Raw genomic sequence first — 13357 nt, forward strand, 5'->3', positions numbered from 1 at the left:
GGGACACAGCAGGTGACATTGGTGTGGCTGGTTTCACATCAAGATCAGATACCGGTAGCTCAGAGATCTTGTCTTCACTAATCGTGGAGCTGGAAACAGGATACACATTGGCAGGGATCAGCAGGTCAGGATCAGTGGTTGAGGCTGCAACTGTGTCCAGTTCTAGGAGAAGGCTCTCATTTCTTATGACAGGCTGTTTAGTTTCAGATTGCTGGCTTTCTTCCTTGTCTGAATTCTCCACAGTTTGCTTTGACACAGAAGAGATTTTTAAACTTTCTGAGAAGTCCATTACATTCTTAGTAATTGCGGGTATTTCTTCACGGTTAGAAAAATCCATTAGTTCACTTGAAACAGTAACTGTCTCTTCATTATCTGAAAATTCTATGATATTGTTTGAAAGGGCAGGAGTATCCCCACAATCTGAAAATTTTGGTGTGTGCGCCATTTGAACAGCACTATTTGCAGGTTTGTTCACGGCAAGGCAGGAACCACTGTCATCACTAGATTCAGATTCTTCAACACTGGTGCACAACTTGCCATTAATCTCCAGTAAAGTCATATCTTGGTTTCTTAAGGTGCAGCTATTGGAGTCTGCATCAGAACTCTCTTCTTCCTTTGGCTTTATTTGTTCTGATAGAGGCGCTGAGACACTTCCTTCTGAAGACTCTGATCCATCCTTTGAATCAAGAGGTGTCAAATCTCTCAGAGATGTCAGAGATTCAGTCAACTGCACAGGGATATTCTCTGGAAAACTACAAGCTGAGAGAGAGTCTGAAGAAGAGGCTGATATATTTATAACTGGAGCTGTCTTTTGACTGTCATTAATAGAAGGGACAATCTGTTCTATAGAAGTCTTTGGAGAGGCACACAAAGTAGCATACTGTTCTTTAAGCCAAAGCTGGTGATCATTTTCTTTTTTCAAGTTTTCAAATTGCCTTGCAGTAGTTTCCATCAGCTGCTCTGTTACTTCCTCTACCTTACAGATAAACAGAATGTCTGGTTCTGGCAACAGTGAAATATGCATTGATGAAAAGAGCCCACGGGCAAGATTTCTAGTGTATGTTATAACATATTCATCATAGAAGTCCAATATCTGCCTTTTAATCTGCCAAAACTGCTCTTTTAGAGTGTGTATGTCCATATTGTTATCAAACCCACTCAGAATAGAAAAGGGTTTAGCAGAGCTTTTAGGGATTGAGACTGGTATATTATCATCCAGTTTGGGAAGAGCACAAGCTTTTTGAATTGAACTAAGGAATCCCACAGTTTTTACTGATCCCTTAGATACAGGGTCTAGCCTGCTGACTTGAAAACTCTGAGGGACTGATAGGTCTTTATAAGAGTCAGCACTGCACTTTGAATTCTGAGAAACTGGCCTAGATGGGCTGAAGCACTCAACAGAAAACAAGGGAATCGGTAGTGTGGCTTCTTGAACAGTGTCAGGGTTCTTTGTTTTGGCAGAGTGCTGGAAGTGAATCTGGGATGCACTAGCATGAGGCAAGGAATTAACCAGGTTTTCTTGATAGTAAATGTCTTGTGCAGAAGTAGCAAAAGCACTTTCACTGTTAGGAACATTCTCCCCTGTTTGAGGTAATAGAACCTCCAAAAACTCATTATTACTTTGTAATTCTTCTACAGACAGGGATTGGGGGTCATAATCACATATATTATAATAGCTGAACATTGAGGAATCAGCAAGCCACGCAATGTAGTACTGCATTTGCAATCTTTGATTTTCTTTAACAAGTCTATCCTTTAAACTAAGGCCTTTTTTAGAGGTCTTCTGAGAAAGTCTAGGTTTAGAAAGGGGTGTCTTAACATGATAGGAAAGCATTTTAGGTTTGTGTGTGCCTTTACTGCCAGGGGAGCTTGAAATGTTTGGTTCGTGCATTCTGTCAAGGTTTCGGGCAGGGCTGATCAGGACTTTGGTTGGGACACCCCTTGAGGTCACCGAATATCCTACAGAGGTAGTGTACTGGGGCAGAAGAGCAGCTAAAGGCATACACGGAAAGGACAGCTATGGATAGGCACAGGAAACAGGAAAGTAAAAGCAGAGCAACCCTTGTGTGAACAAACAGGAAACGGATTACCAGTGGACAAACACGCTGGGGTTGTACACAGAGTAAGGCGCAGAACCTCCCACAGTGACAGGGAATCTCAATGCCTCTGTGCAGTTTGCTCTTACAGATAGTCACCCTGCCAGCCCCATAGAAAGGAGGCAGCAGAAGTGATTCTGTCTCTGGACCCTAGAGCACAAACAAGGATAGTACTTACATACACAGGACACGCTCTTGTGGGTCCAGCTGGAAACACAGTGGCGATTCCTGAGAAAACAGCAATAGCACACTGTCACTGTTAGGCACAAAATACAACGTATAACACTGGACAAGGATGGGGGCTGGAATTGCCTCCTGGAAACCAGGAGCCAACCCCAGTACACAGGAGGACACGTATACACTGGTGAAGACTGATAGAACACTTACCAGACACAAAGAACCAAGAAGAAACAGAAACAGAAGGGAACAAACAAAGAGGCAGAGGCAAGAACTAGGAACAGGCTCAGGCTGAAGCAAGGCGGGTCTAGGACTTGAAAACAGGGCGCAAACTTCTGTCTGGGACAGACAGAGACAGGACTGGGCAACTGAGAACAGGCTCTGGCTGGAACAGGCAAGGACAGGACTGGAATACAGGGAGTAGGAAATGAGCAGTAAACAGGACTGGGAAACAGAGAGAAGGTTCAGGCTGAAACAAGGCAGGAGCAGGGCAGAGAAACAGGGAGCAGGCTTTGGAAGAAACAAACAGGTACAAGGCTAAGAAGTAGGGAGCAGACTCTGGCTGGAACAATCAGGAGCAGGGCAGAGAAACAGAAAACAGGATCAGGCTGGAACAGAACAGGAACAAAACTGGAACACCATCCGACAAGGGGTCTGTAACACAAAGGAATTGAAGTCCGATGCACAACGGGGAGCTTGAGGAAATGGCTGCTTATAAGCAGTTCCAACCTGGGCTGCACAGGAGTGGTTTCAGGTGTGTGTAATTTCGGACACTTGCAAGTCCTGGAGGAGAGGATCCAGTGAAAAGGAGCAACTGGACTTCTCCCATTGAAAACAATGGGAAACAGAATCCGGGTTTTCCTGACTACCAAGCTGTGCATTATGGGATTTGCAGTCCCAAGAAGCAAATGTAGTCCTACACAAGTGTACCATGGAGAAAAGAGAAACAAACAGGAGTCAGCAAGGGACTCTAGATAGGTGTTCAAGGTGATTCCCAGGCTTCTGACAGTCCCCTTACAGCGCCCCCTGGAAATGGGACGACAGAGTCGTAACATTTTCAGTGTAGCCATTATGGTGCTGTGGAGTTCGTGTAAAACAGACTCCCAGACCATATACTCTTATGGCTACCCTGCACTTACAATGTCTAAGGTTTTGCTTAGACACTGTAGGGGCACAGTGCTCATGCACTGGTACCCTCACCTATGGTATAGTGCACCCTGCCTTAGGGCTGTAAGGCCTGCTAGAGGGGTGTCTTACCTATACTGCATAGGCAGTGAGAGGCTGGCATGGCACCCTGAGGGGAGTGCCATGTCGACTTACTCATTTTGTTCTCACTAGCACACACAAGCTGGTAAGCAGTGTGTCTGTGCTGAGTGAGGGGTCTCTAGGGTGGCATAATACATGCTGCAGCCCTTAGAGACCTTCCCTGGCATCAGGGCCCTTGGTACCAGAGGTACCAGTTACAAGGGACTTATCTGGATGCCAGGGTGTGCCAATTGTGGAATCAAAAGTACAGGTTAGGGAAAGAACACTGGTGCTGGGGCCTGGTTAGCAGGCCTCAGCACACTTTCAATTCAAAACATAGCATCAGCAAAGGCAAAAAGTCAGGGGGTAACCATGCCAAGGAGGCATTTCCTTACAGTAGCCATATTGCAAGTGCATAGCGAAGGTTGCACTTTTACTTCAGTGACAGGACAACACTTTCCATTGGTAACTTAGAATTCATTAGTAACATGAGGGTGCAAACATCACTGGTGGCATCAACATTAGGTCCTACATTTTGCCCAGTGTATCTTTACCTATTGTAGTTTCATCTGCAATACTGTTTCAAGATTCATTCACTAACTGGTGATATGCATTAGGAAATGAGATATAGCAATGTTGGGATCATATGTGAGTGTCTGCCCTCCGGTTTACAAGGCCTTTGGCATTTTAAATACTAAATGGTGCTGTGATGTGCCATCCTAAAAAGGACTGAAGTGTTTCCACCTCTTCATGTCATTGTTATTCACTGACACACAACACACTTCTAAGGTGTATTGTCTTTTAGCAATGCAATATAAGAATGGTGTTGTCACCAGTACCAAGCAGGACTGTGGATGTTTATAGGGCCATATGGACTATTAAGATGCATGCATTTGTAATAGTTATCTCCCAGTGCATAGACCATGATTCTCTCCAGCCTACCTTTCTATGCTACATGTGATATGTAGCAGAACTATTTAAATACAGGTTTCATTTTACTATCTTGACAATGGACACATGAGGTAGTATCAAGGGAAAAATGACATCAGCGTGAACTGAGCCTTGTCTTGTAACATGATTTCTGCTACAGCACTTATTAAAGCTACATTGCTGAAAGACTTGCCCTTCATCACATCATGAGGTTGTTTCAGGGAAATGAGCTAAATTCAGAGGTGTGTTTGGACACTGTGGATATGTAGTTTTGGTATCCATCATATCTTGTGACATGAGCTAGTATGGCATGCAACAGGGCCAAATTTTACAAAGTGATCAACTGTCCTAGTATATACACGAGGATGAAGTGTATACACATTCATTCATGTTAAATGATCTTTTGGGGGTTATGACATCAATGTGACCAACTGTTTAAATCTAAGGTAGCATTCATGCACTTGCATATGCTACTGTTGAAGGCCATGTGGTGACACATGCAGCTAGAGTAATCTGTGCCTTTCTGTAATGGTTTGTGTTTGAATATGATGGCCAGGGTTGCTCAAGCAGATGCAATCAATAATTTTTTATGTGTCATTTCAGAACCATCCAGGGCAAGTGAAGGAGACAGGGCCATGGAGGATACATGTTTTTTTCCGTCATCATCCAAGTCATCCTCCAGTGGAAACTCCTGAATGGTGGCAGACACCACAGGATCTGTTCCGACATCGTCCATGTCCACCACTCCCAGTTCCATCACCATTCTCCCTGTTACTCTCCACCCACTTGGCTGTGCCACTCTCCTAATAGGGGAGCCAGACACTTCAGGCCTTGCCCCTGACCCACCCACAAAATGCGCAGAGTGAGGAGGCTATTCATCTCCTGTGAACTACCTCTGTGGGTCAGACTGCCATTCTGAATGCCATGCAGTGGCAAGAAAGCCATCAGCAGCAGATGGGGGCCTACCTGGAAGGCATTCACAGTGTAATATCTGGCCTGCAGGAATCTTTTAAGGCTCTGGTCTCCATCCTCAGTGCAGCCTCACATCCCCTCCAACCTTCTGTCCCCCTGCCCCTTGCCCATTCCAGTACCCTATTCCCATACCTGTCCAATGTACACACAGACATTTACACACACCCATACAGACCCAAGCAGCAAATCCACACATAAGCACAAACACAAAAAGGTACACATCTAAACATACAGACACCGCACCCACCACCACCCCCAGATATACCCCCTGCCATCACATCCACAAACACCTCTGACAACACGAAATTCACATACTCATACCAGTCCCCATCACATCCCCATACAGCACAGATGACAGTACAAATGTGTGCACACAACATTCCCCACCAGCACATTCACAGCCAGCACAGACAGCACCACACCCAAATGTACTTCACCCACCATCACATCCATTGCCATACCACACACAACCACACCCACTGTCACCCCCTCATCATATCCACAACATCCACACCCCACTGCAGCAACATTCAACATTCCCTCTGTACACAATTAGGAAACACTGATGCACACAAGCAAGCACTCAACAGACACCAGATATACAAGACACGCTCATACTTGCAGCACATTCACCTTGCAGACATGCACCTGCACCCAAAACAGACCCCTACATTCAGACACAGTCACTACCTCTCCCTCTACGACCACACTCCTTCCCATTCCCACTTCTAAGTACCAAATCGAAGTTCCCACCTTTTCCTGGTCCTAAACCCTCCCAAACCTCATATCACCACTTCCAAGTAGGTTCCCACCCCTCTAACACCACAGGCCACCTACAAACCCATCCCTATTTTCTGCCCATCCACCCCTTCCAGATCCCAAGGAATCCCCTGCAAAACATCTTTCCACCCCTTCCACTTCCCAAACCCCCGCCTAATCATAGGCCCACCTCTTCCTCTTCCCAACCCACCACTTCCCATACTGAGGACACCCCTCCCAAACCCAAACATCCCCCTCCCAAATGACAGCTTTGAGGTGCCTACCCTGCCCAATGGATGCCCCTTTCTGGGGAGGTTACCCTGACAGTGTCTTCTGAGGCAAGGTTGGTTGGACAGCAGTGTGCTCCCAACATTTATAGTTGGACTCGCCATTGGCCTTTGCAGTTTCAAATAGGAAAAATAAAAATCTGTTTGTTTTGGGACAGGTTAGTCCTTGATTTATTTTTCCCCAGCTAGTTTCGGGAAGTTACAGACGATGCATCAGTTAGATTGCGGCAAAATCTCATTGTATATACATAATAAGGCAGGTTATACTAGACATATGTTTATAGTATACTTTGTTATGTACATGCACAATTTGAAATGGTATGTATTGGTGATAGGCTTTTCTGGGATGTGGGATTGCAGGTGTGTTATTTTCAACATGATTGTTGATCAATATGACCAGATTTGTATATCTACATTTTGGGACGACTCTTGGCCTTACACAGGTCAAGGGGAACTGTTCCATGGATGGATATGTGGGATGTATCCAAATATGGGCAGACATTGATTTGGGAGGTATTTAAAATGGTAAATGTTTCATCTTGTCTTGTGCAATGATGTTTTGTCTGTGTGCAAGTTAGTTATTTGTTTATCTACACCTGGAGGGTCGTTGGTTGTAATGGCTTTTTGTCTTCTTTTTTCAGCATGTGTCCTTTGTTTTGTGTGTACCTTACAGCTACTTTAGTTGTATGTGAAAAATGAAGTGACTGAAGTATTTATTTTAATATCTTGTACTTACACATTGCACATGTATGCATGGCACTTGATGATGCTATTGGTTGTCCCTGATATACTTTAAGCCAGGGGGCCTGTGCACAGAGACATTTTGGGGCATAGGCAAAGTGGACTGTGGCCCAGGGACCTGACTTTTGGGGGCCCCCCTGATTGAGCCAACCCTGTTCTACAGAGACGTTTCCATGATGACCTTGCAATAATTCTTAGGCAAATTGTTTTGAATTCCATTTTACCAAAATATTTTTCATGTGCTGATGTCTGAGAGTTAATTGCAGCAATTTTGCAGAGAAGGGGTGTTCCTGTTTCATGCAACATCCCTACTTAAGTTTATTTCCTATCAATACTGGACCGAGCATGTGAGAAGTTGGAGGGTGTTGCAGTGATTATTTGCTGTGATGTCAGTGAGGGCCTGTTGTTGTGATAAAGTATTATGGACACACCTCACTATCCCTGAAAACTAGTTCTGTACAAATTTAAAATTCAGAAGAGTGTGCCTGTGCAGTATCAATGACCTGGCCAAAGAGAGATTTAATGAGCTGACTTGGGATCATACCTTGGAAGCTGTGCCGAACAGAGTCCCACAAAATTGGTTTAGTCCAGGTCCACCAGGCACTTTAAGCTGTACCTGTATGTGCATCTATTAAGTGAGGAGTCAATGGGAATGGGTATGATTGTGGCTTACCATTGGTTGCATCCACAACAGTGTGGGTTTTGAACATCATCAAGCAGTACCAGCAGTGGCAGGACATGTACTATTGACTCTATGGTGTCAGAGGAGGTGTGCATGTGAGTAAAGTTGAGTTTCTGACTTCTATCAGTCCATTTCCATCAGCTCAGGTGTGGAGGTTTTTCTGCCACAGTTACGTCAGCGGGAAGTGATATCGTGATTGGACTGGCGATGAAACTGGCGGTCCGCCCTCCAAATTATGCACCTCCGCTGTCTTGTTTGGGATTTCCTGGCGGCGACGAAGGTGCCTCTGTGGTCTTTCCTTTCTGCACCAGTTTGCTTCGTAATTGGATGGGCGGACCGCAGAGTTGACAGTCAGGGACACCAACACGGTTTCAACTCATAATCTGGTCCTTATACTTCAGATTTACACTTAGACTCCAGGTCTGGGTTATCTTTGTGACTCATGCTCTATAGATATGCGTGGTTTTGAAATGCAAAATTGCTGTGGGTTTCTGAGTCTTCGAAATGGAATGGAGGACTTTGGTGTTACTACACTGATTCAGCAGGTAGTTCCTAAATTCTAAGCCTTAACCCAGAGATAATTCCATCAGGTTAGAAGTGCTAACTTGGCTCTTTGGAGCATCTGGGTGCTTTAAACACTTATTTGGTTGCAAACTCTTTGTCCATCCCAAACCCGTACTTCATTGTAACTCTGAATGAGGACAACAAGTTGATATGTTTCATATTAGACTGCATTTTATTGGCTCCATGTTGTATATTTTGGGTGCACCATCACAGAGCTGGTTATCTTCACCACCCTGATGGCCAACCTTTCTAGAGACTGACCGCCTAGTGGTCATCTCCATATATTGAAAGAAACCACCACCATGGCGGTTCCTTTTAATGTACAAAACGTTTTCATGACAGTTCCTTTCAATGTACAAAAACTTTTCTAGATGGCAACTGTGCGAAATTAGGTGACTGCTTGATTGAGAGGAACGCCTCCCTGGTCAAGCCACAACTACAATCCTTGTCAGGGTAAGGCACAAGCAACCCCAAAATTAACCTGTGCCCAACCCCATGGTAGCTAGTCACAGAGCAGTCAGGCTTACATTAAAGGTGATGTGTAACGAACTTGTGCAACACTTCAAACAGTAAAGCAGTGAGAACACTATACAAAAAGTATCCCACACCAAGTGAGACAGCTAGAAAAAAAGTTAATAAGTAAAACAAGACCAAAATGACAACAATTCAATCAGTAGCACCAGTGAAATTAATCTTTGAAGAATAAACTGCAAAATCACACCTAACTGCACAAAATGGAAATGTAAGATGTCAGGTTGCGCTAGACTGGGTCAGATTTAAAGGTTTAGGCCCACTGCAATGGAGAACAGGTTAGATACAGTCCCAAGTTAGGCCTACTGAAGGTGTACCTTCTCAGGTTTGCACCAGGAGTCCTGTTCATGTTGAAGAGGGCCATGAGGAGCAAGGAGGACATTGTGGAATCTTGTATGCAAAGCGCAAGGAGTCGGCCTGGTGGGTGGCCAGACATTGCTGGACCCCTGTGGTGGCAGTCCCTGTGAGCGGTTGATTCTGCAGTGCAAAGGGTCAAGCTGACAGTGCTTTGCCCTGTTCTGCGTTGTCAGCGACAAGGTCTTGGTGTGAATGAGCCCATATGTGAAGATCTAAAAACTTGATTTTAGCACCCATGAACTACACCAAGGATTCCGGACCTGAGAGGCACCACTCGGGGGTCAAGGATTTGCTGCAGCTGGGTCCTAGGGCGATTCAGGATGTTGGGGAGCCTTTTATGTCCCTGACGCTCAGATCAGGAGGCTAGCAGACAAGCCCTCAGGGTCACTCTGGGGTTCTAGCTTCAAGATAAAGTTGCAGATCCATTTCTTCCTTCCCAGGGAAGAGGACAACAGTCAACAGGTCAGCACAGCAGGGCAGCAGTTCCTTTAGCATAGCAGTCCAGCCGAGTGGCAGTCCTTGTAGCTGCACAGTAGTAGCACTGGTTAGCAGTGATAAAGTGCACAGTCGTAAGGCCAGCAAAAACTAGGTCAGAGTAAAGTAAATATGGAGGAAGAAGGCAAGACTTTTGGGGAAAGACCACACTAAGGCTGACATGTCTAACAACCACCCTCAATTTAAACAACAGCAAAAGAAATAGACATTACACTATCAACATTAAATACACCTAGGGGTGTAATGGTCTTCCTCTAATGGACTCTACTCCATCAGGCCATTGGAGGAAGCTTTCCATCAACAGAGCCAACAGTGCTCCATCAATGGAAAAGAACAGGAGTGCTGCTCTCCAAATGAAGTGGGTTAAAGGAGGAATGGATGAATGGACAGATGGATGGATGGATGGAACTAATTTTTTTGGGGGGATGGCTTCTTGCAACAGTGCCTTTAGAGTTATGAACATGGTTCTTTTTGTAACTAATGCCTTTATTTTCACATTAGTGGATCAGGAAGCACTACCCCCACCTCAATAAAAGAGATTGTAAGAAAATGTATTATTATTTGGGGTGGGTGACTACTCACCTCAAGGTACAATAACAACCCTTGTTAGAGTGAACCGTCAAAGTTACAAAAACGAAACTAACCTAAGCTCAACCACCTGGTAGGTCTTACACAGAACAGACAGACTTAAATTAGAGGCAATGTGAAAAGAATGTATGCAGGATCAAAACAATAATACATTTGAAATACAGTATAACACAATATAAAAATCAAATTAGAAATGTAGAGTGAAATCTAATACACAAAATGCGACCAAAATGATAAAAATACAACAAGGGGAACTGTAGATATTATTTTTTTAAACTTTTAAGCAGGCATAGTGCCAAAAACCACAAACGTGCCAATGATAGTCAATGGTCACAGTAGATCGGGACCTATGCACAATTTGACACTGACCATGATGATGCATGTGTCGGATATATCAACCAGGTTCGCCCTGGTCAAAGATTTTGCCTTCTGACTTTAGTCCTTTAAGTCCCAATCTATCACAGGAATATACTTCTGAAGCCGCCCAGGAACTCATGGTGTCAGGCAGAGGCCACATAACAGGGGCCAGTCCTCTCCTGATCTTCCTCAGGTCCAAGAGTGTTCTGAAGTGGGTGCCTGGAGGTACCACATTTATGTCTGGCATGAGCTAATGGATGCAAATGACTCCTGGCCAGCACCAACCAATGGATAAACGTTGCAGACAGCCAACCTTACCCACTTTCAAGGTTCACATTTTATTTTATCTGCAGTTCTTAAAAACCATTACAATAATAACAACAGTTGATAAAAACATAAATACATGCAATACAGTGCGATGCACGCATACAAAAATAAGATCGTTCATCATGGCAAGAGCCAGCTGAAATCAAGGTTTTTGGTCATGTAGACCTGTGAGAACCTGGGTATAGTTAAAACAGTGACATTGTCCAAACCTCCTTTCTCCTGTCGCCAGGTGCTAAAATCATGCTTTGATCTTTGTACAGGATTGTTTGTGCCTGGGTGTAGTTAGAGCAGCAATATTGTCCAAGCCTCCTCGCTCCTGCCAGTGGGCCAAGTAAGAGATTGTGTGCAAGAGAGCAACGTTTGGAACTGCTTCGTACGAGATAAGAAGCAAAGGCCCCCGCCCCACAACCTGATTCTGGTTCTAAGTGCAAAAAGTGTCAAGTGCAAAAGTTCTCAAAATCAAAAAGTGCAGAGTACACCACTTGGAACTGCCTCTCATGAGCTGAGAACAGAAGCCTTCACCCAACAGCCAGACTCAGGGTCCAAATACAGTAGGTGCAAGTTGCAAAAACTAATAAGAACAGAAAATGCCAAATATTGAGCTGTTGCTTATATTTTAGGGTGGGGTAGTTCTAGAGGCAGCTGAGACTGGTTACCTAGTCACTAGGGTGCTGTCTAGGATTTCAGCATCCTTGTCTCTCTGGAGCTCACTGTTGTATGTTACTGTTGGTAAAAGTTTGGCTTGCACTTTCTGGAGGAAAGATTTGATTTTACATTTTTTGTGACACTGCCAGGGCCAGCCCTTTCCTTTTTATTGTCTCCTCTAATGCACACATTGACCTTCATTATTAACAATCACCCCCTAGATATTTATATTCTGTTGTTGTCTGGATTCATGTCTTGCCCCAGAACCAGACCTGTGGCTTTTTCCTGTTCTTGCTGATCATCTTGTCATAGTGCATGTCTTGTTAAGATTGATGTGCAATCCATTTTCATCAGTTGTATTAAGGAGATGCTGTATGTGGCGGACTAAAACTACATCGTTGGCATACAGAAAGCTTGACAGCGCCAAACCCCCAAGCATCAGGGCATCTGGGTTGCATGCTTTGAGTGCCTGCATCAGGTCAGCCAGAAAAAGTTGCATGTGGTATTTGACTGGAGAGGTGCGTTCCTTCCCCCAGCTTCACCTGCACTCATGTGTACATGTTAAGAGTAATTAGCAGGTCCAGCAGAACCTAGGGAATCTCCCAGCGTGCCAGCTTACTCCAGAACTCGGCCTACTCCACATGGTCGAAAGATCAATTGAAGTCAATGAAGGATTGGTGAAGAGGCTGTTTTGAAGCCTTCTCCTTGTTTGTAAGAAGTGATATGGCTGAGATATTTGTTGAGTTTTGAGAACCCAGTTTGATTGAGTTGTATTATTGCCTTCTCCGTTACCCATCTTGTAGGTTCCTCTAGAACTGTCCCTGTTAAATATTTTGCCTTGTTGTCCATAAGGGCAACTAAGTAGTAGTTTTTTGGCAAGGACTTGTCCCTGCTTTTACATATTGGAGATATTATCAAGTAGCGGGCATTGTGCCGCAAAGCATGATTTTGGAGAAGAGTGCCTAGAATTCTGTGTCTGTATGCAGATTGCAGAGGGGATGCCGTTGGGGCTGGGGGCCCCTTCTCCCCTACCTTTGCCAATTTGCTGACTGATTGAGTTCCTTCGGGGTGACCTAGGGGAGTGCCCTGGTCCGTTTAGTGTCTGAAGAGAGGGTGTTGGATATTTGTCTTTTTTTGAGTAGATGTCAAGAGGAGTATTCATTAGTATCTTGCTGATTTCTGAGCCTGTGGGTTTTGCACTGCAGTGCTGATTGAAGTGGTTCTTCATGATAATTAGCCAAGTTATCATCGGATACATGAGAGGTGACTCCCCCATGTGATGGACATGTTAGCTTATTTTTTGTGTCGACGTGGTGAAACCCTAGCTATATTTTAGTCACAAGAGTCTAGAGAGTGGATTTCACACACTAGGTCGATGAACCAAACCGATTCTGTTTTAGAGAAAACGTCATTCAAAATACATCTTAAACATCACATATATCATATGATAATCAATTTAACTCCAATAACCATGCCAGTTTATTAAGAAGTTAATGACTTATTTTGCTATATTAACAACGCTAAGGTCAAGAAAATAATTCTCAAACATAAATGATGCATATAGAGAAACAATAATGGCTGATTCAAACATCGGATATATCTAA

The sequence above is a fragment of the Pleurodeles waltl genome, chromosome 10 (assembly GCF_031143425.1).
Source record: "Pleurodeles waltl isolate 20211129_DDA chromosome 10, aPleWal1.hap1.20221129, whole genome shotgun sequence".
NCBI classification, from domain to species: domain Eukaryota; kingdom Metazoa; phylum Chordata; class Amphibia; order Caudata; family Salamandridae; genus Pleurodeles; species Pleurodeles waltl.